At 37.2% G+C, this 22500-nt stretch overlaps 1 protein-coding gene across 1 annotated transcript in view; it reads right to left on the reverse strand.

Annotated features, from left to right (window-relative positions):
* The window catches only part of LOC126981744 (uncharacterized), a 457088-nt gene that overhangs the window by 250544 nt on the left and 184044 nt on the right, over positions 1-22500 (reverse strand). The gene's annotated exons all lie outside the window — the stretch shown is intronic.

Here is a 22500-nt window from a genome sequence, read left to right on the forward strand (position 1 = left end):
ATTTTCCTCATTTCGTTTTCTCATTTGTATTTTTTTTTATATTTAGTTCTCTTTTCATTTTTCGTTCCTTTTCTTTCTTTCTTTTTTACAGTAGAGGAGTCAGTTCAAGGGCATAAAAAAGATAACAAATGTGAAAAAAAAGCCCGCTACTCACTGCACCTAAAAAGTGTTAGAGGAGTGGGCGAATTAGAGAAGTGGCCGTTTTCAAGGAAGCAGTTATTGATATATTACGGAACTGCAGCCTATTCTATTTAATTTTCTTCTTGTATACATGTCAGAAATTAAACCTACTTTATCTCATTTTCCTTTGTTTCATTTTCTTTCTTATTTTCACTTTGTTTTCGTGTTCCAACTATTGGTTTATGACTTTATGCTGCAGATTTTTGTTTGTTTGTTTTCCTCGCTCTTATTCATTTTTGTATTTATTTCGTTGTTTATTTTTAGGGTCCAATTATTTTCACTCCACTCTCCTCCTCAATCATGGTTTGCGATTCCCTCTGCCGCAACAAACTCCCTTTCAATCATCATAAAAGACAAATTAGACATCCCTGCGCTCTCTCTCTCTCTCTCTCTCTCTCTCTCTCTCTCTCTCTCTCTCTCTCTCTCTCTCTCTCTCTCTCTCTCTCTCTCTCTCTCTCTCTCTCTCTCTCTCTCTCTCTCTCTCTCTCTCTCTCTCTCTCTCTCTCTCTCTCTCTCTCTCTCTCTCTCTCTCTCTCTCTCTCTCTCTCTCTCTCTCTCTCTCTCTCTTCCCCCCCTCCCTTCCTCTGTGTGTGCATCATTTTAATCTTGAATATATAATGAGGTTTTCCAACGCAAGTTTTAAACCCCGAGAGAGAGAAAATGGTGGGGGGTTATGGAGAAATAAAAAAAAAAAGTAAAATAGTCTTGCTCATTTTAATTAATTCCTTATAAATAATTTTCGAGGTAATCGTCTTAATGATTTGTTTTTTATCTCTAGTTTTTCTCTTCTTTCTTATTCTTATCATTCCTTTGTTTTTTATCTCTTCGTATTTTCTGTATTCCTTTTTCTTAATTTCTTTCCTCTTCTCATTATTTTTTTCTGATTATTTTTCCTATTTTATTGATCTTTTTGAGTATTTATTTTCTTCCTATTTCCTATTCTTTTTATTCTACATTGTTCTTTTTTCTTTATATTTCCCATTCTTTATTTTTTTTCTTTTCTCCGGTTCCATTATTCTCATTTTTATCTTTCTTTTCTTCTTGAGTCCCATCTTCCTTTTTCTTCTCCTTTATATTCCCATTTTCTTCTGTCTTCTCTCCTAAACTCCTATTTTCTCCTTTCTTCTCGTCTATACTCCCATTTCTTCTTTCTCTCGTCTATTCTCCTATTTTCTTCTTTCTTCTCTTCTATAGTCCCATTTTTTTCTTTCTTTCTATATTATTTTCATTCTTCTCTTCCATACTCCTATTTTCTTCTTTCTTCTGTTCTATACACACATTTTCCTTTTTTTTCTTCTCGTCTATACTCCTATTTTCTTTCTTCTCTATACTCCCATTTTCCTTTTTCTTCTCTTCTATACTCCTTTTTCTTCTTTCCTCTCTTCTATACTCCCATTTTTTTCTTTCTTTCTATATTATTTTCTTCTTTCTTCTCTTCTATACTCTTATTTCCTTCTTTTATCTTTCCTATACTCTCATTTTCCTCTTTCTTCTCTTTTATATTCTGTTTTTTCTCTTTTTTTTGCCATCAATTTTCTGTTCGTAAGCTCACGTTGTTTATATTTTAAGTTTCCAAAAAAAAACTTAAGCAAACTTTTGGGACACGTTAGTCAGTCAGCTTCTTCCATTATTACTTATTTTTATCTAACTTTCTTTTATACTTTTCTCTATTTACTGCTTTTTAGTTTTCATTTTTTAACCTTTTGTATCTACTTTCTTTTCTCCCTATCTTCACATTCATTATTTATTTTTAGTTTTTCTTTTTAATCTATTGTGTATTTATTTTATTTTCTTTTTATTTTTACCTTCACTATTTTACTTTATTTTCTCCCTATCTTCTCATTCATTATTGATTTTTAGTTTTGCTTTATTGTGTATTTATTTTATTTTCTCTTTTTATCTTTTCCTTCATTATTTTCCTGATACTTTCCTTTCCCTTTTTATATTTGTTTTTCCTTCATTCTTTACCTTTTTTTTCTTCACATTTATTTATTTCTAGTTTTTTCCCTGTTTTGCCATTTTTATTACTTATTTTTGTTTTGTTGTATATATATTTTCCTTTTTTTCCTTTCATTGATTTATTTTCTTTCCTTTCCTTATATTTCGTTTCCTTCTGTGTGTCCTTTATTATCTGAAACTATTTTACCTTTACGTTTTTTGTTTACATCTCTTCTCTTTTTTCTTTAATTTGTTTAGCAAGTTTTTCCTTTCATAATTTGCCTTTCTTCGCTGTTTATTATTTTTTAACTTCTCACTAATCTTTCATCATTATTTTCTAACTTTTTACTAATCATTCCACATTATTTTTTTTAACTTTTCACTAATCTTTCATCATTATTTTCTAACTTTTTACTAATCATTCCACATTATTTTTTTAAACTTTTCACTAATCTTTCATCATTATTTTTTTTTAACTTTTCACTAATTATTCAACTATTTTTTTTAACTTTTCACTAATCATTCCACATTATTTTTGTATTACTTGCATTATTCATTTTATTGGCTCACTTTTACTTCTTTTGCTGGTTGCCTTTTCAATTTATATTTTTTTTCATTTTTCACTTTCATTTCTACAATACTTTTCTATTTTTCCATTTCCTCTTCATTGTCTGTGTTCTTATTTTTTTCTATCTCCTCTTACCTTTGCCATATTTACCTTGTCTTCCCTTTGTCTTTTAATAATTCCCTTCGTCATCTTAACTTTATTTTTCTTTCGTTGTCATTCGTAATATCTCGTTTTCCCGCACTTTCCTAATTTCCATTTCTTCTTCGCTGCCCGTATGTATTTTTTGTTACTGAGCTTCATAACATTTACCTCCTATTCCCTTTGTCTTTCACTAATTCCCTTCGTCATCTTCACTTTATTTTTCTTTCGTTGTCGTTCGTAATTTCTCGTCACGTTCACTTTTTTTTTCCTTTCCGTTGATCCTTAATTTCTCGTTCGACGCGTGTCACAATATTTCGCCGCCGGTCATAATTTATCAGTCCTGTTTCGCTCCCTCGTTTTATGCTCCAGTTCTTCCCATTCCAGAGCTATAAAGTTACCTGCTCTCTCTCTCTCTCTCTCTCTCTCTCTCTCTCTCTCTCTCTCTCTCTCTCTCTCTCTCTCTCTCTCTCTCTCTCTCTCTCTCTCTCTCTCTCTCTCTCTCTCTCTCTCTCTCTCTCTCTCTCTCTCTCTCTCTCTCTCTCTCTCTCTCTCTCTCTCTCTCTCTCTCTCTCTCTCTCTCTCTCTCTCTCTCTCTCTCTCTCTCTCTCTCTCTCTCTCTCTCTCTCTCTCTCTCTCTCTCTCTCTCTCTCTCTCTCTCTCTCTCTCTCTCTCTCTCTCTCTCTCTCTCTCTCTCTCTCTCTCTCTCTGTCTACCTCTTTCTGGATTCTTTATATCTACATTGGTGTGACTGTCTCTCTTTCTCTTATTGTCTTTCTTTCTGTCTATCTCTTTCATAGTTAATATCCCTAAATTGATATGTGTGTGTGTGTGTTGTATTTTTATCTGTCTCTGTCTATTTGTGTCTGTCTATCTTTATTTATCTTTTTTTTTATATCGACTAAATCTATCAACTGATGTGACTCTCTTTCTCTCTCTCCTTTTTTTTTTCTCTCTCTCTGTCGTAGTTAAAATGTCTATACTGATATGTGTGTGTTCTTTTTTATCTCTCTATCTTTCTATCTCTCTTATTCAGTCTATATCTATAAATTGGTCTGGGTGTCTTTTTTTCTTCTTTTTTTCTTTATTTTTCTCATTATTAAAATCTCCAAATTCATATGTGTCTTCTTTTCTCTCTCTTATCTTCCTCTCTTTCTATCTCGCTTATGCATTCGACATCTATAAATTGGTGTTGATGTCCCTCCTTTTTCTCACTTTCTCACTCTCTCCCTCCCGCTCTCGCTCACTTACTTTCATTTCCCAGTCTCTCTAAGTCACCGATCCTCATAGCTTTGCATCCCCTGTCTCCGTTTTCTTCAATAAAGTCCGTTCATTCCCAATATTTTCCGTCCACCTTTCCTTCCTTCATCCATTTTCTTCGGGCAGACTTAGCTGGGCATAAATTTACCTTCCAAGTCTTTCACATTTTCTTCGCCTGTCTTCATAATGTCTCGTTGCAAGCTGCTCTTCCTCTCTCCCTCTCCCTCTCTCTCTCTCTCCCTTAATCCCTCTCTCCCTCCCTCCCATTCTCTCTCTGTTTCTTTCTCTTCCTCGATTCATATTATCTATTCTGTTCTCCTCTCTCCGACATTTCCTCCGTCTTTCTCTGTCCCTTCCTTTTTTTCCTTCTCCCTCCTCTTACCTTCTTTTCTTCCTCCCTACCTCGATGCTTTCTTCTTCGTCCCCTTCTCTCCGTTTGTCTCTCTCCCTTTCTCTCCTTTCTTCTTTCTAATCCACCCTTTCCCTCTCTATATTTTTTACCGCTTTTTTTTTCTCCTTCCCTCCTTCTCTCTCCTCTTTCTGTCTTATCTCCTGTTTATTACTCTCTCTCTCTCTCTCTCTCTCTCTCTCTCTCTCTCTCTCTCTCTCTCTCTCTCTCTCTCTCTCTCTCTCTCTCTCTCTCTCTCTCTCTCTCTCTCTCTCTCTCTATCTATCTATCTATCTATCTATCTCTCCTTCGCCTCGTTACTCACTCCCAGACACTCACCTGCAATCATTAACTCACCTGACCGAGTAATTAGTCTGGCACATGTAAATTAACCAGACTTTACCCGGCGTTCCTTTATTGTCCCTTTAAATTGTCTCTCTGTCATGACTTATTGCCCTTGTTAAATCCTCTCTCTTTTCTTGCCTTGCCTTCTTTGTTTCCCTTTTCTTCCCTTCACTTCGCTTCCCTTAACTTCCTTTACCTTCGCTTTCCTTCCCTTCCTTTCCTCTGTCTCCCCTTCCATTTCCTTCTCTTCCCTTTCCTTCCATTCCTTTCCTTTCCTTTCCCTTAGCTGTACTTCCTTTCCCTTCCCTTCCCTTCCCTTAATGTCCCTTCTCTTCCCTTTCCTTCCATTCCTTTCCTTTCCTTTCCCTTAGCTGTACTTCCTTTCCCTTCCCTTCCCTTCCCTTAATGTCCCTTCTCTTCCCTTTCCTTCCATTCCTTTCCTTTCCTTTCCATTAGCTTTACTTTCCTTCCCTTCCCTTCCCTTAATGTCCCTTATCTTCCCTTTCCTTCCATTCCTTTCCTTTCCTTTCCATTAGCTTTACTTTCCTTCCCTTCCTTTCCTTTGCCTTCCCTTCCATTTCCTTTTCTTCCCTTGCCTTCCATTCCTTTCCTTTCCTCTCCCTTAGCTCCATTTCTCTTCCCTTCCCTTCCCTTATTGTCCCTTCTCTTCCCTACATATCTCTTCCTTTCCCCTCGCATCCCTTCCCTTCCCTTCCCTTTCTTTCTCTTCTCTTCCCTTTCCCTTCCATTTCCTTATCTTCCCTTGCCTTCCTTTCCTTTCCTTTCCTTTCCTTTCCTTTCCTTTCCTTTCCTCTCCTTTCCTTTCCCTTAGCTCCGTTTCTCTTCCCTTCCCTTCCCTTATTGTCCTTTCTCTTCCCTTATCTCTTCCTTTCCCCTCGCATCCCTTCCCTTCCCTTTTTTTTTTCTTCTCTTCCCTTCCTTCTCTTCCCTTTGCTTCCCTTCTCTTTGACTTTTCTTCGTGTTACATTAATTTACTTCAGTTAGCCCTCTTCTCCTCTCCTTTTCTTTCTTTCCCATTTTACTTTCTTTCCCTTCCCTTCCTTTCCCTTCCTTTCCCTACCGATCCCTTCCCTTCCGTTCCCTTCCCTTCATTTCCCTACCCTTCCCTCGTTTTACCATCTCGTCTCATTAATTTGACTTCGTGTCCGTTGCCTTACCTTCACTGCCCTTCACTTTCCTTTACATTCTTTCCTCTTACTTTCTTTTTCTTTATATATCTTCCTTTCCCTTCACTTCATTTCCTATCCTTCCCTCCCTTTCCCTCTCATTTCCATTGCTTGATTTCTTTTTTCCTCCCTTCACTTTACCCTAACTCCTTTCATATCCCTTCCCTTCTCTTCCCTTCCTTCCCCTTCCCCGTGCTTCCCTTCCCCTCCCTTCCCCTCCCTTTGCTTACCTTTCGTTTGTTTTGGTTTACTTAATTTCCTTTCGTTTCCCTTCCTTTCGCTTTCTCTCAATTATCTGCCCTTCCCTTTGCTTCCATTCTCCTCCCCTTCCTCGTTTTTTACACATAATTTCGTTTTTTGTTGTATTTTGCTTTTGGTTATTCCTCTTTTCACGTATATTTTATTCATATTATGATATTATTACTTCTCTCCCTTCTCCCCCTTTTTCATGATGTATTTTCTTTTCGTTCGCGTTCTTCACCGATTCTAATTTGCTCATTTTTCATTTGACTCTTTGATTTCTTCCTTTTCGCAGTCATGGAGGAAGGTGGAGAACGAAGGGTACGCGGAGACTTGATTGAAGTTTGCAAACGAAGGGCTTTGATAAGGGGGATGTCAATAAGGTTCTGGCAGTGAGGGAGTCGGGTGGGACGCCTAGTAATGGGTTAAAGTTGGACAAATTCACATTCACAAAAAACAAGCAAGTATTGTTTAATTAATAGAGTGCTGGAGGAGTGGAACAGGCTTGGCTTTTATGTGGTGAGTGCCAGTACTATAAAGAACGTTAAGTGGCGATTAGCTAAATTTATGGATATTGAGGATAGGTGGTGTTTACAGGGCCTGCCTTGACTAGACCGAATGACCTCTCGCAGACTTCTAATCTACTTATATATGTTCTTATAGTTGAGAAAGGTCTTTGTTCTGCGGTGGACTATATAGTAATGGCTTAATGGAAACACCTGAAGCTAAACATGATATACAAAGACATAGCGAAATGCTTGCTCAGGTAAAGTAAACATGATGCAAGTACCATCGAGAAAACAGGTGAGCTCCATGCAGGTAACTAATGAGGGGAGACAGGTGTGAGAAGGAGGGAGGTGTAAGGTGTGAGGGAGAAACAGGTGAGCCACATGCAGGTAACTAATGAGGGAGGGCCAGGTGTGAGGGAGAAACAGGTGAGACACATGCAGGTAACTAATGAGGAAGAGCCAGGTATGTGAGGAAAAGGCAGGTATGAGGTGTGAGGGAGAGCTACCAGGTGGGAAGGGAAGGGGCGTAGACTAAACTTAAGAGAGGGAGCCAGGTGTTTGAGAAGGAAGGTATGAAAGAGGTGTGAGGTGAAGAGGCTTATGACCAGACTAATAAGAGTGAGCCAGGCTTTTTAGAAGGCAGGTGTGAGGTGTGAGGGGGAGCTAGCAGGTGTGAAGGGAAGGGACATAGACTAAACTAATGAGGGAAAAACAGGTGTGTGAGGTGGGTGGTGTGAGGGAGGTGTGAGGGGAAGAGGCTTAAGACTAATCTAATGAGGAAGAGGCGGGTGTTTGAGACGGCAGGTGTGATGGGGTGTGAGGGGAAGAGGCTTAAGACTAAACTAATTAGGGAAAGCCAGGTGTTTGAGACGGCAGGTATGAGTTGACAGGGAGAGCCCACAGGTGAGAGGGGAGGGGCTTCAGTCTAGTCCATAAGTTGAAGTTTAATGAAGTCCCGAAGGTAATTTGATACTCCCCTCAGGAAAGCGTTTAAGTCGTAGGAAAGAGGAAGCACAATGGAATGGAAGATGGAGGGGAAGGACAGTGGAAGGAAGGATGTTGAAGGGTTACCGGAGAGAGGAATGACATGTTGGTTAACTCTTGGACATTTTTTTCTTCATTTTGTATTGTTCTCTTTTTTGTGTTTTCCCTTTTTGTTTCCTTTTTTCTCTTTCGCTTTTCCTTTACCGTTTTCCCTTTTCCTTTTTTCCTTTCCACTTTACCTTTGATTTTTTTCACTTTCTCTTTTCCCTTTGTTTTCCCTTTGGTATATGATATTTTCCTTTTTTGCGTTTTCCCTTTGTCTATTTATATTCTCCTTTCCCTTTCTCTTTTCCCTTTCTCCCTTTTCCATGCCCCTTACCTCTTTCCCCTTTTTCCTTCTGTTTTCCCTCCTCCCTTTTACCTCTGCTTCACCTCATTTCATTTGTTCGTCTCCTATTTGCACCTTTCTCTACCTTTTCCCTCTTTTAATCATTGCTTTCTACATTTATTTTAACAATCCTTTTGTATTCTGATGTTTGTTTTCCTTATTCCTTTTCTCTTCCTTCTCCCTCATATTGTTTTTTTTTCTTGCACTTATTCCTTCTGTTCTTACTCTTTTCTCCTTTACCTCTATCTCCTATTTCCCTTATTTTCTTCCTATTTCTACATATCTCTACATTTTTCCTCATTTACTCAGTTTCTCTTACATATATACATCCAATTCTTACTCCTCTCCGTTTGTTTTGGTGCATTTAACTTCCTTTCGTTTCCCTTCCTTTCGCTTTCTTTCAATTATCTACCCTTCCCTTTCCTTCCATTCTCCTCCCCTTCCCCTTTTTTTCACATAATTTCGTGTTTTGTTGTATTTTGCTTCTTAACTATTTTCTTCACATCCCTCATTTATGCCATGTTTCTACCTTTATCTACCTTTTTCTCATTTAGTCTGTTCTCTTGCGTTTATTCCTTCTATTCTGACTACTTTCTTTCTCCCTTGACATATGCCTTTCCCTCCTTCACTCCCGATCGCTGCTTCGCTACCTTTTACATTTTCTCTCGTGTTTTATTCAACTCTTACTCTTTTTCGTTTCTCCTTGTACTTTTCTCACTTTCTTCCTCCACTCCACACACTCTCTCTCTCTCTCTCTCTCTCTCTCTCTCTCTCTCTCTCTCTCTCTCTCTCTCTCTCTCTCTCTCTCTCTCTCTCTCTCTCTCTCTCTCTCTCTCTCTCTCTCTCTTACCTGCTTACCTGTTCACTCATGTCTTTATTTATATTTATTTCCTCAATGATTAACTTTCCCTTTATTTTGGATCGTTCCCTTATTTGTGTTTTTTCCTTTCATTTTTTCCCTTTTCCTTATTCTCTTTCCCTTTTCCCCTTTCGCTTTTTCCCCATTTCATTTTCGCTTTCCCATTTTTCCTTTTCACTTTTATCTGTTTTTTTCACTTTCCCTTTTTCTCTTGGTCTTTCCTTTTGACATTTCGTGTTTTACCTTTTGTGTTTTTTCCTTTGTCTATTTTCTTTTCCTTTTCCTTTTCCTTTTTTATTTCCATTTATCCCTTTCCTTTATCTCTTTCCCCTTTTCCCTTTGTTCTCCTCCTTCCCTATTTCCTTTGTTTTTTCCCTTTTATTTCCCCTTTCCACTTTTACATTTCTCCTTTTCCGTTTCTCTTCCTCCTTTCCTTTTCTCCCTTTTCCGTTCCCTTTTCCTTTTGTTTTCCTCCATCCCTTATTCCTTTGTTTTCCCTTTCCCTTTCTGCATTTCTCTTTCCCCTTTTCTCCTTTCCCATTTCTCTTTCCCTCCTTGTGGTTTCAGTTTTCCTTTTTTGTGTTTCCTCCTTGTTCTTTTTTTTTAATTCCTTTTGCGTATTCTACTTTCCGTTTATATTTATCGCTTTCTCATTTTCCCTTTGTTTTCCTTATTATCCCTTTCCCTTTTTCACTGTTTTTTCCTCTCTCCCCCTTTTCTTTTCCCCTTTTATCTTTCCCTTTTCTAATTTCCCTTTACCCTTTCTCTGTCTCCTGTCCCTTTCCTTTTCCCATCTCGTTTCCCATTTTCCCTTGTTTTTCGTTTACCTTTTTTTCTGTTTTCCCCTTTCACCTTTTCCTCCTTCCTCTCATTTCATTTCTTATTTCTTCATCTCTCTCCCTTTCTGCCTCCTCCAGGTGTTCACGGTCTACATACCTGCCCATTAATCAGCGCCACGCCTCACCTGTCTTCCACTCATTAATTGGCACACGTACTCTCATATCTTACCTCACCTCATTAATTAGTCTCAGGCCCCGCCCCGCACACCTGGCCGCCCGCCCTCACACCTCACACCTGTCTCCCCTCACACACCTGCCTCCCCCTCATCAATTACCTGCGTCTACCTGGCCTGTTTCCTTTAATTAATGTGAAGGCGTTATGGCTGCTGTTATAATTATGTTTTATATTCAGGTGTTTTTCACTGCCTATGTGGACCACTTGGCTTTTGTGATAATGGTACTGATAATGGCAGGAATGATGATGATGATGATGATGATGATGGTGATGATAATAATAATAATGATAATAATAGTAATGATAACAGTAATAATTAAATAGTAATGATGATAATAATGAATAACATCACTTATTATTATTATTATTATTATTATTATTATTATTATTATTATTATTATTATTATTATTATTATTATTATTATTATTGTTGTTATTAATTATATATATGTAGTAGTAGTAGTAGTAGTAGTAGTACAATAGCACGAATATTTATAGTAGTAGCAATATCATCAGTAAACAAAATATCATGAGTAGTTTACATGTTATTAGTTTTCCAATCACCTCGAGTGTTCCGATGGCAGGCTGAGCTGCCCCCACGCGATGACAAAGGCACTTGGGCTGTAGAGAGGCGAGGCGAACAACAAATATGTAGGTTTTCTTTTTATATTTTTCTTTTATATCGATTGTATTTTTATAAATGTTTTAGTAGGTTTTTCCTTGCCTTTAGTCTGTCTACTTCACCGTAACAGAAACGGAATGTAAAAAAAAATGTTAGGACAAATTTGCAATGTTTAAAGTGGAGAGACTGTCGTGGCTTCAATAGTATACATATCATTCATTGTTCATTCAATTAAATTACTCCATTTACTTTCCCTCGGCCCGTCGACTCAACCATGTCAAAGATAATTGGGTTCGAAAGTTGAAAACCTATTTTTTTTACAGCAGAGGAGACAGTGCAAGGGCGTAAAAAAAGAAAGAAAATAATGAGAAAAAAACCCCGCTTCTTACTGCTCCTAAATAGAGTAGAGTGGCCAAAAAGAGAAATCAATACAAGAATACTCTGCTTTAAGCGGAGAAAAGTCACATCATTATGGATATACATGTTGCCGATTTTCCAGTCTCTTGAGCCCTTTTGTCTGCTGTTTGTTGTGTCTCTCGTATCCTTCTCCGTAACAAGATGTTGATGCTAGACAGACAAAAGGAAAAACTGCAGGGAAAATTTCTTTTATAATCGTCATATCATTAGTGTGCTTTTCCAGTCATTTAAATCACAGCGTTTCCCAGTTAGTTGTGTTCATTTAACCGTGTTTGTTATATACGCGTAAGCTTCGGGAATATTTTTTTCACGAGTGGGTTATAATTTTTTTCATTAATTAAGTTCTTTATCTCTTAATGGAAAGCATAGCACCGCTTTTAGCATTATTTAATTCTGCTTCCATACAATTTGAATATCGGCAGCATTTCACCCGCAGCACTTAATGTAATAAAACACCCGCTCCTCCTTGATGGACGTTGCGTAGAGCGTTAGTGTTTCGATTACGGTTATTAATTAATCACATTTTTAACATCCCTTCATTTGGTTGTCAGGTCATGCATCTTTTCCACTTACGTTATTCATTACCTCCACTTACTCTACATTCATCTAATTATCATTATTACTGTTGTTGTCGTTCATCGTTGCATCTTTTCCAGTTATCTCATTAATTACTCCAACTTCCTCTACACTCAAGTTATTATTATCGTTATCCTATTGCCGTCGTTAATCAGTGACATTTTAAACTCTTTCATTTAATTATTAGAATTACTCCCTGTCTTCATTATTTTTTAACCCCAATTTCAATTAAGCTGAGAGGACATTATCACTATTCCTGTTGTTATTTAATCACGTTTATTTATTTTACATTATCAATATTCGTATTATTTTTTTGTTTCAGTGATGAGAAGTCTTTTTCCTCTTACTCGTGTTCTTTGTTTTACAGCTTCTCTACGTCCATCCATAAGACTGTTTGGAAAAAGCTTGCTCTTTTGCGGCCGTTCTCCCTTATTCAACAGATGTCAGTCATCAACTCGTAAAAGCAACGGCTTCTTTTTAACGGTTTTTTTTTCTCGCCTTCGTTTAGTTCCACATACTTCTCATTTTATTACACTTTCCTGTTATATCACGGAATGCTGTCGCCTACAGAGAAATCAGTATGTTTGTTGAAGCCGCTAACCCATAAAACTGGTTCACTGAAGCCTTGTAGGGAGCGGCGTCTGGCAAACTGAAAGTGTCAGAACTGATGTCAAGGGAAGAGCCGAGGAAGAGAGCGTCTAAAATGGTCGTTGTTTTTTCACATTGTTATTATCATTATCATTAACGTTTTATCATCATAGGTTCTTCATCTGTTCTGCTGATGCAGTAAAGTTTCTTAGCTGCTTTCTTAAATGTTGAATGTATAATATTAACCACGAGTGGATAATAATTACATTTTGTTTATTGACATTATTGCCATTCCCGCACTTGAATCTTAGAAGCATTGAGTTATGCGCTCGTTGTTAATTACATTAACTTCCTTTATGAATAAATGATTAAGTTTCTTTATGTATAAACACATCGTCCTCTTAGTGCTGTGAATAAATATTTCTTATTTACTACTACATGCATTTTATATCAAATGTCTTAAGCTCTTCTTAACCTGCTATAACGTTCTTTCACTTTCTTGAAAAGTGTTCGTAAAACATTATTTTTCCTTTTACAGCGATCTGTTTTATTATTATTTCCTTGAGCTGACTCTTACGGTGACAACAGCAACAACAACAACGAAGGGCCTGAAAGATGCATCTATGTAGGGTATCTCTCTCTCTCTCTCTCTCTCTCTCTCTCTCTCTCTCTCTCTCTCTCTCTCTCTCTCTCTCTCTCTCTCTCTCTCTCTCTCTCTCTCTCTCTCTCTCTCTCTCTCTCTCTCTCTCTCTCTCTCTCTCTCTCTCTCTCTCTCTCTCTCTCTCTCTCTCTCGCTGGGGTACGGAGAGGCGCTGGTCGAGTCACATAGGCCAGCTGTACCGCCCCCTACACTGCATCCGCTCAGAAAACCTCTCGTAGCTATCTTAATATTATTTGATCACGCCTCACTCATAATAGGAGTCATTATTTTTAACTTCTGCTAAAAATACATTCGCTTCCTTTGCGGAATATCTGTGTTAGGTATTTTTATTTTTTCAGTAATTGTTGTTAATAATCAGATTAATAATGACATTAATTACCACCGATCCTTTACCTTGTGTAATCCCTTTGCTCCCTTTGTGAATGTTGTGCGTAGATTATCATTAGTCCTTTTGTGGCATTTAATCTCCGTCAACATTGAAGATATAATATTCATGTTTTTTTACTTATTCTCATAATGTTCGTGCAACTAAATGTCATCTCTTTGACATTTGTTAATCCTATTTTTTATTCTTTGCCAAAAAGGTCACATTTTTTATGTTTGCATTTAAAATAACTATTCCCCACCACTGTCCATTTTTTTACATCAACGTACCTTCCTTTAAAAAAGAGAAGGATTAAGTCATTAATATGTTTTTTTCTGCCCACGTTTAAAATTCCTTCCCGCCTCTTTTTTACATCCTTCATTTTTAATTTATTACCTGTAAAGTATTTTTACTTTAGTTTTTGTCTTTCAATCATTACCATTTTCTAGAAATTTGAATGATTTCTTTTTGTTTAATTTCTTCGTATCAAAATTGTTATATTTCTTTATTCATTAAAATTCTCTGCTAACTGAATTTCATGTATTTATATTTTCACGTTTTCAAGTTTCACATTATGTTCCCTTTCAAAGCTAATCGCTTCTTTATCTACATTCCTTTCACAGTTTCTCTCTGCATTTTCTGCCGGTCTTTTATACTTTCGTCCCGCTTGTTTTTCACGTCCATAATTTTGTACTTACTCACCTGTGCCTTTTAATTACCTGGCGCACCTTTCCTTGATAGCCTGATTATCTCGAGTCTCCTCTGAAGGGCCGCTCACTCGTGTCCTTGCTACTGTTACTCTCTGCTATCTCTGTTTACATCTTTTCTATGCCACTCTAGAGCCATTACAGACACATTCTTATCGCTTATTTCTTTTACTTCTACTTTTTTTTCATATTTATTGTTATCCTCTTCCTTCTCTTAGTCTTCTCCTCTTTCTCTTTTTTATTATATTTTTTTCTCTTTCTTCCAAATCTTGATCTTGTACTTGTTCATTTTTACTACTACTACTACTACTACTACTACTACTACTACTACTACTACTACTACTACTACTACTTTTACTACTGTTATTATCATCATTATCATTATTATTATTATCATTAATATTATTTCGACTACTAGCATACTACTTTTTAGAGCCATGGAAAAGTCTATAGTACTTGCTAGTCATATTTCACTAACTGCTGCATCTACTACTACTACTACTACTACTACTACTACTACTTTTTTCGACTTCTAGCGTACTACTTTTTAGAGCCATGTAAAAGTCTATTGTACTTGCTAGTCATATTTCACTAACTGCTGCATCTACTGCTATTACTACTACTACTACTACTGCTACTACTACTACTATTACTACTACTACTACTATTACTACATTACATCGTTCACGTGTTCTAATGCCGCTAGTTAACTGGTCACATACACCTGCCAATTTTCTGTTATACTGTTATCTGCTCTCTGCTGTCTGTTTCTCCCTTTATAAATCCCACGTGAAGGTGATCAAAGAAGAATCGGATTACCTTCCCCGAATTCTTCTGAGTCGTTTAGATAATCATCGGGTGTTTTCTTCTTAATCTCTGTTTTGATCTCATTTAGTCGACGCCACCGCTCCAACCTACCTGAGTTTGCCGACGTACCTGGCTCTAATTACTAACCCTCACCTGTGCCTTGTTTCTTGTGCTGCCTCCTCCACTACGTCCGTTTTTGTTTTACCTTTTTCTCTCTATTGTTATTGTTTTCATTTTTTTTCTCTGTTTTGTTTAATTTGTGGTTCTTGTTATTCTTGTTAATCATCTTCATTTACTTTTGTTTCCTACTCCTTCTCTTTCCTCGATTTGCTTCTCCTCTGCTCATTTACTTTCTCCTTTCTTCCTTCCTTCGTCATCCCTTCTTCATCTCTTCATCCTTTCAATCCTCCTCCTCCTCCTCCTCCTCCTCTTCTTATCCTCCTCCTCCTCCTCCTCCTCCTTAATTACACCTAACTTGCTCTCCTCCCCTTCGCTCTCAATACTCCTTTTACCCTCTTCTGTTAGGCTTACCTTAGGCCTTACCTTACCCTCCCTTCTCCCCCTTCACATTTCCTCTTCATTTCCTCCCTTTCTCTTCCATTCCCTTCGTTACTTTTCTTCCTTTTTCCTCTCCTTTTCCATTACTTTCCTTCACTTCCTTTCCCTTTCATACCCTTCTGCTTCATCCCCTTTCCTTCCCTTCCTTACTTTTCTTCCCTTTCCTCCTTTTCCTCCATTCCCTTCACCTCCTTTCCCTTTCTCTTTCATTCCCTGCTGCTTCATCCCTTTCCTTTCTCTTCCCTTCCTACCCCACCATTCTTCCTCTTACCCCTCACTTCATACCACTCTTAATTATTTCCCTATCTCCCTTCTTATTTCCCTTCTTATCTCTTCTTTCTCTTCTTAATTCCCACTATTTCCCTCCTTTCTCCTCTCTTTTCTTCCTCTTCCAGTCCCTCCATCCTCTCCATTCTTCTTTCTTAATCCTTCCTTCCTCCCTTCTCCCTTCCCTTCCTCTTATTTCTTTTTTACCTTCCCTTATCGTCCTTTTCCATTCCGCTTACATTCCCTCCCTTTCTCTCCACCATTATCTCTCTCTTCTTCACTTTCCCTTTCCTTCGTTCCCTCCCTTCTCCCTTCCCTTTCTCTTATTTCTTTTTTACCTTCCCTTATCGTCCTTTTCCATTCCCTCCCTTTCTCTCCACCATTATCTCTCTCTTCTTCACTTTCCCTTTCCTTCGTTCCCTCCCTTCTCCCTTCCCTTCCTCTTCCTTATCTTCCAATCCATTCCTCTTACATTCCCTCCCCTTCTCTCCACCATCATCTCTCTCTTCCTCATTTTCCCTTTCCTTCCTTCCACTCGCTTCTCCATTCCCTTCCTCTTCCACTCCTGACTTTCCTTTCCTTTTCTTTCTCTTCCTCTTCTCTGCTGTTCTTTCTTCCCCTCCTTTATTCCCTCTTCCTCTTTAATTCTTCCTTTTTCCTACCCCTTTCAACATTCCTCCTTTCCTTATTTCTTTTATCCTTTTTTGCCTTTCCTTCTAGTTTTCTTCTTTTTTCTTTCTTTTTTCTCGTCCGCCTTCCTTCCTTTTCTTTTTTTCTCATTTGTTTCTCTTTTCCCCGTTTCATCTTTCCTTTCGTCCCATGTCCATTGCTCTCTCTCTCTCTCTCTCTCTCTCTCTCTCTCTCTCTCTCTCTCTCTCTCTCTCTCTCTCTCTCTCTCTCTCTCTCTCTCTCTCTCTCTCTCTCTCTCTCTCTCTCTCTCTCTCTCTCTCTCTCTCTCTCGTATGTTGATATTCTTCTAAGCCCTCAACAACTTCGCCCCCTCCTCCTCCTCCTCTTCCTCCTCCTCCTCTTCCTGTTTATCATACGACCACCATTACTACTACCACCACCACCACCACCACCATTACCACCACCACCACCACCACCATAACCTCACCCTCCTCCTCCTTCTCCTTCTCCCATTTTCCTCCTCACTGCAATCACCCATACACAACACTCTCCCTCTCACGTAACACACGCACACACACACACACACACACACACACACACACACACACACACACACACACACCTTTCCTCCTCACCTCTATGCCTCACACCTTCCCATTAGCCTCCTCTCTCCATTCTCCTTCTCTTTCATTACATTTTTCCTCCACTTTTCCCTCCTCCTCCTCCTCCTCCTCCTCTTCTTCTCCTTTTCTCTTCTTCTTCCCTCGTCTTTTATATTGTACAGTTTTTTTCTTTATCTTTCCCTCTTTTCCTTCTTTTTTTAACCTTTTTTTCTGATACTTTTCTCTGTTTTCATCTCCTGTTTTCCTTTTCGTTTCCTCATCCTCTTTTTCCTTTCCCTCGTCTTGTATATTTTCCCGTTTTTCCTGTTATTTTCTTTCCTTTCCTTTTTTCTTTACATTATCTTTTACTTTTCTCCTCTTCCTCTTCCCTCATTTTGTATATTTTCCCATTTTTTCTCTTATATTTTTCCTGTTCCTTTTTCTTTGCATTTTTCTTTAACTTTCCTTCCCTTTTTATCCTATTCTCCTCTTCCCTTTTCTTATCTATCGTCTTTTTATCTTCCTTTTTTACTTGACATTTCACTTCCATTTTCTTCCCCTCTTTAATCCTCTTACCCTTCATTTTCTCTCCCCTTCCCTCATGTATTATCCTTTTTCTCTCTTACTCCTCCCTTTTCCCTCTCTAATATCTCCCTCTCTCCTCCATCCTCGTTTTATATTTTTTCTTTTTTTTTCTTTTTATCCTTTTCTCACTTTCATTTCCTTCCTCCTATATTTTCTTCTTTCTTTTCCTCTTTTCATTCTCCTTCCTACTCGGTTTTGCCTATATTTTCTTAACTTCAACTTTTTTTCTTTACTTTTTTCTCTCCCATTCTCCTTCCCATCTCTTTTATTTTGTGTCGGTTTCATTTCCTTTCTTTCTTTTTTATTGTTACCTTCTTTTTTTTCTCACGTTTTCTCTTTATTTGTGCGGGTCTGCTTTTCGTTTTTTTTTTTCCTTTCCTCTCTCTCACTTTCTCTCACTTCCTCGTTTTTTCCTTCACGGTCCTTTGCTATTTTTTTGTGTGTGTTTGCTTTAATTTGTTGCACTGTATCTTCATTCTTTCCTTTTATTTTCCTTCCTTTCATTTTTTCTTTCCCTTTTCTTATTTTTTCTCCCTTCTTTTATTTCTTCCTTCCTTCTTTCCTTCTTTCCTCCTTGGTCGTGTTTGTTCGTTCTTCAGACTTTTAGCTTTTATTGTCTTTCTTTTTTCTTCTCTCATTCTCCTCACCTCATTATCTTTCTCTATTCTTTGCTCGCTTATTCTCCTCCTCCCACCGTTTCCTCGTAATCTATTCTTTGCTTATTTTTTTGTTTACCTTTTTCTCCTCCTCTATTTGTAGCTTTATTATTCTCCTTCTTTCACCTTCTTCTCTTTTTCTCTTCTTATCTGATTTTTCTTCATTCCCCCTTTTTCCCTTCCTCCATTTTTAGCTTTATTATTTTCCTCCTTTCATCTTCTTCTGTTTCTCTATTCTTAGCTTATTTTTCTCCACTCTCCTTTTCCTCTTCTTCCATTTTTAGTTTTCTTATTCTTCTCCTTTCCTCCTTTTTCTCTTCGTCCATTCTTAGCTCCTCATATTATGCTTTTTTTTTTTTCTTCGTTGCTTATTCACTCTTTTTAATTCTTTCTATTCCCTACATTTTATTACTGCGTTCCTTTCCTTTTTTTTCTTATTTTCTTTTTTCCTGTATTATATAAGTAATTTCGTTCTGAGTTTTGTACTTTATTTATTTTATTCTTTCTGTCTACCTTCCTTTATATTTCTTTTTAAATTTCTTTCATTTGTTAATTTTCTTTTATTTCCTTATTTTTCTCTCACTCATATTCTCAGATTTTCTCTCCGGTTCCTCTTCATTTAGCTTTTCTTTTCCTCTTTATATCGTCCTTTAATCCCTCCATCGTTCATTCCATCTCTTCCTTCCTTTCTTTCTTTTCACTTTTTTATATGTCTGTTTCTGCCTGCTTCTGTTTCTTTCTTTATGTTTTCCTTACTTCTTAACATATTTTCCTTTTTCTTTCTCTCCGGTCCATTTTTTCCTTATTCACTCTCTTCGTTCCTTTAGTGTTAATTTCCTTCTTTTTCTTATTTGTTCTTTTTCATTTTCTTAATTTTTCTCTTTCATATTTTCCTTCCTCTTTCTCCTCCTTTATCTTTTCGTTCCTTCCTTCTATATTTCCCTTTATTCCCTCCATCGTTCATTCCATTTCTTCTTTCTTTCTTTTATTTCTTTGTCACTCTTTCTTTATCTGTCTGTTACTCCCTGCTTCTGTTTCTTTCTTTATGTTCTCACTTTCTCATAATTTTCTTCATTTTTATCCTTTTCCAGTCCCGTTATTTCCCCTTGCTTTTCTTTCTTTCTTTATATTTTCCTTACTTTCTCATTTTTTTCTTCTTTTCCGGTCCCGTTATTTCTCCCTGATTTTCTTTTTTTCTTTATTTTCCTTACTTTCTCATTTTTTTCTTCTTTTCCGGTCCCGTTATTTCTCCCTGCCTTTCTTTTTTTCTTTATATTTTCTTTACTTTCTCATTTTTTCTTCTTTTCCAGTCCCGTTATTTCTCCCTGCCTTTCTTTTTTTCTTTATATTTTCTTTACTTTCTCATTTTTTCTTCTTTTCCAGTCCCGTTATTTCTCCCTGCTTTTCTTTTTTTCTTTATATTTACTTTCTCATTTTTTTCTTCTTTTCCGGTCCCGTTATTTCTCCTTGCTTTTCTTTTTTTCTTTATATTTACTTTCTCATTTTTCTTCTTTTTGCTTTTTTTTCTTTATTTTTCCTTACTTTCTCATTTCTTCTTCTTCTCTTTCTTTTTTTCTTCATATTTTCTTTACTTTCTCATTTTTTCTTCTTTTCCGGTCCCGTTATTTCACCCTGCTTTTCTTTCTTTCTTCATATTTTCTTTACTTTCTCATTTTTTCTTCTTTTCCGGTCCCGTTATTTCCCCCTGCTTTTCTTTCTTTCTTCATATTTTCCTTACTTTCTCATTTTTTTCTTCTTTTCCGGTCCCGTTATTTCACCCTGCTTTTCTTTCTTTCTTCATATTTTCTTTACTTTCTCATTTTTTCTTCTTTCTTTCTTCATATTTTCTTTACTTTCTCATTTTTTCTTCTTTTCCGGTCCCGTTATTTCTCCCTGGTTTTCTTTCTTTCTTCATATTTTCTTTACTTTCTCATTTTTTCTTCTTTTTATTTCTCCCTGGTTTTCTTTCTTTCTTCATATTTTCTTTACTTTCTCATTTTTTCTTCTTTTCCGGTCCTGTTATTTCTCCCTGGTTTTCTTTCTTTCTTCATATTTTCTTTACTTTCTCATTTTTTCTTCTTTTCCGGTCCCGTTATTTCTCCCTGGTTTTCTTTCTTTCTCTATATTTTCCTTACTTTCTCAATTTCTCTTCTTTTCTGGTCCCGTTTTTTCTTCCTTATTCATCTTTTTCTTGTTACTTTGGCAATTCCTTTTCCTTCACACACATTCCTTCCCTCACTCCACATTACGTTTCATTCTTATTTTTTCTCCTTCATTCTTTTTCCCTAGTTCCGTTTTTTTCCTTAGTCACCTTTTTTTGTTACTTAGGCATTTTGTTTTCCTTCATCTGCATTTCTCCCTCCCTCCACATAATCCCTTCCCTCCAACACTTTCTTTTCCCTTCTCTTTCCTCCCTCCCTTTCCCTCCAACCCCCTTTTTTCCTTTCTTTCCTACCTCCCTTCACATAAAACTTTCCCTCCCACACCTCTTTTCCCTCCTCTTTCCTCCATTCCTCCGCATAACCCTTTCCCTCCAACACTTTCTTTCCTCTCTTCTTTCCTCCCTCCCTCCACATAATTACCCACACCTGCTTCTCTCCTCCATTCACCTGGCCTCACCTGGACAGGGCAAGGCATTGTTCGTATAATTAATCTCTTTCCTCCTTTACTCTCTCTCTCTCTCTCTCTCTCTCTCTCTCTCTCTCTCTCTCTCTCTCTCTCTCTCTCTCTCTCTCTCTCTCTCTCTCTCTCTCTCTCTCTCTCTCTCTCTCTCTCTCTCTCTCTCTCTCTCTCTCTCTCCGTTTTTTTCTTCTTCGTAATTATTTTTTATTTTTATTTTGGTTTCATTTGTTGCTGTGTATCTTTATTCTTTCATTTTATTTTCCTCCCTTTCTTCCTTTTTTTCCTTTCCCTTCTTCCCTTCTTGTCTTTTTCTCCTTTCTTTTCTTTCTTCCCTCGTTTCTTCCTTCATTCCCTTCTACCTTCCTTCCTGCCTTCCTTATTTCCTTTCTTCTTTCCTTCCTTCCATTCTTCCTTCTTCCTTCCCTCAATCCCTCCCTCATTCCTTCGTAACTTCCTTCCTTTCTCGATTCCTTCCTTTCTTCCTTCCCTCCTTCAGTCATTTCCTTCTTAATTGTCTTGAACTTCCTCGCTCGTTACTGCCCACGACTTTTTTTTCTTCTCTTTGTTTACTTTTTTTTCTCACTGTATTATATTTCTTTGTCTGTCTGTCTGTTTTTTTTATTTTCTTTATTTTCTGCCTTTTGTCTGCCTGTCTGTTACTTTCTTCCTTTCATTTTATCCCTGTCTCTTCTCTTCATCCTTCCACCCATTCATCTATCCTTTCATCAATCCTTCCTTCCATCCTTTCTCCTTTCATTCATTTAGTCTGTTTTTTCTGTCTTTTTTTTCTGCCTTTCGTCTGCCTGTCTGTCACTTTTCTTCCTTTCATTTTATCCTTGTCTCTTCTCTTCACCCTTCCTTCCACCCATTCATCTATTCTTTCATCAGTCCTTCCTTCCATCCCTTCTCCTTTCATTCATTTATTCACGAGTCATTTGTTCTTTCTCTATTGTATAACTTCACTCCTTTCTCGCACTTCATTTAGTCTTACGTTCCTTCCGTTCTGACACTTTCTCCTCACGTAATCTCAAGTAACCCCTTCTACCCCGGTTGTTACCTTTAATTAACACACAACTTTACACCTTTGCACTTCTCCTCACCTTGCCCTCCATAAGAAAATGATTAATCTTACTCTCACACGTTCCCTCACCTTAGAATTTACCCACCTATACTCTATTCTCTTTTGATACAGGCTTTTTCACCATTGCCTGCCTCTCCACTTTACTTTTCATATTATTTAGATATATTTTCACTCCTTTTCTTCCTATGATTTAGCCTTAATTAGATTATCAAGTTTCCTTACCTTAGGATTTACCTCTAATTAGTTTTGGCGTAATTAACACACCTTTGCATACATTTCTACCTTCCTCTCCAAATTACAATTATAAAGTTTGGTTTCACACCTTTCCTTGCCTCCAAATGTCGGCTTGAATCGATCCACACGTCTCAAAACCATATAATTTACCTTTAATTTATTTTCTCTTAATTAACACATTTTTTAACCTTTGCAAACCTTCACACTATAGACACTTCTTAAAAAACAATTATATACCTGAATTTCACCCCTATCCTTACCGCAGAATGTTACCCTAATTAGATTCGTAAGTGTAGTTAACTCAAAATTTACCTAAGTTTTCTTTTAGTTAACTAACCTTTTTCACTCATAAATACCTTTCCACCTAACTTTCCGAATTCTTTAGTTTAATTTCACACCTATTCTTACCCAAGAACGCTTACTTAATTAGATTCACACGTGTCGTACCTCAAAATGTACCCTTCATTGATTTTCTCGTATTTAACACACACCTTTTTCACCTCTACATTCCCTTCCACATTGCTG

Source organism: Eriocheir sinensis, chromosome 49, assembly GCF_024679095.1.
Source record: "Eriocheir sinensis breed Jianghai 21 chromosome 49, ASM2467909v1, whole genome shotgun sequence".
NCBI classification, from domain to species: Eukaryota; Metazoa; Arthropoda; class Malacostraca; order Decapoda; family Varunidae; genus Eriocheir; species Eriocheir sinensis.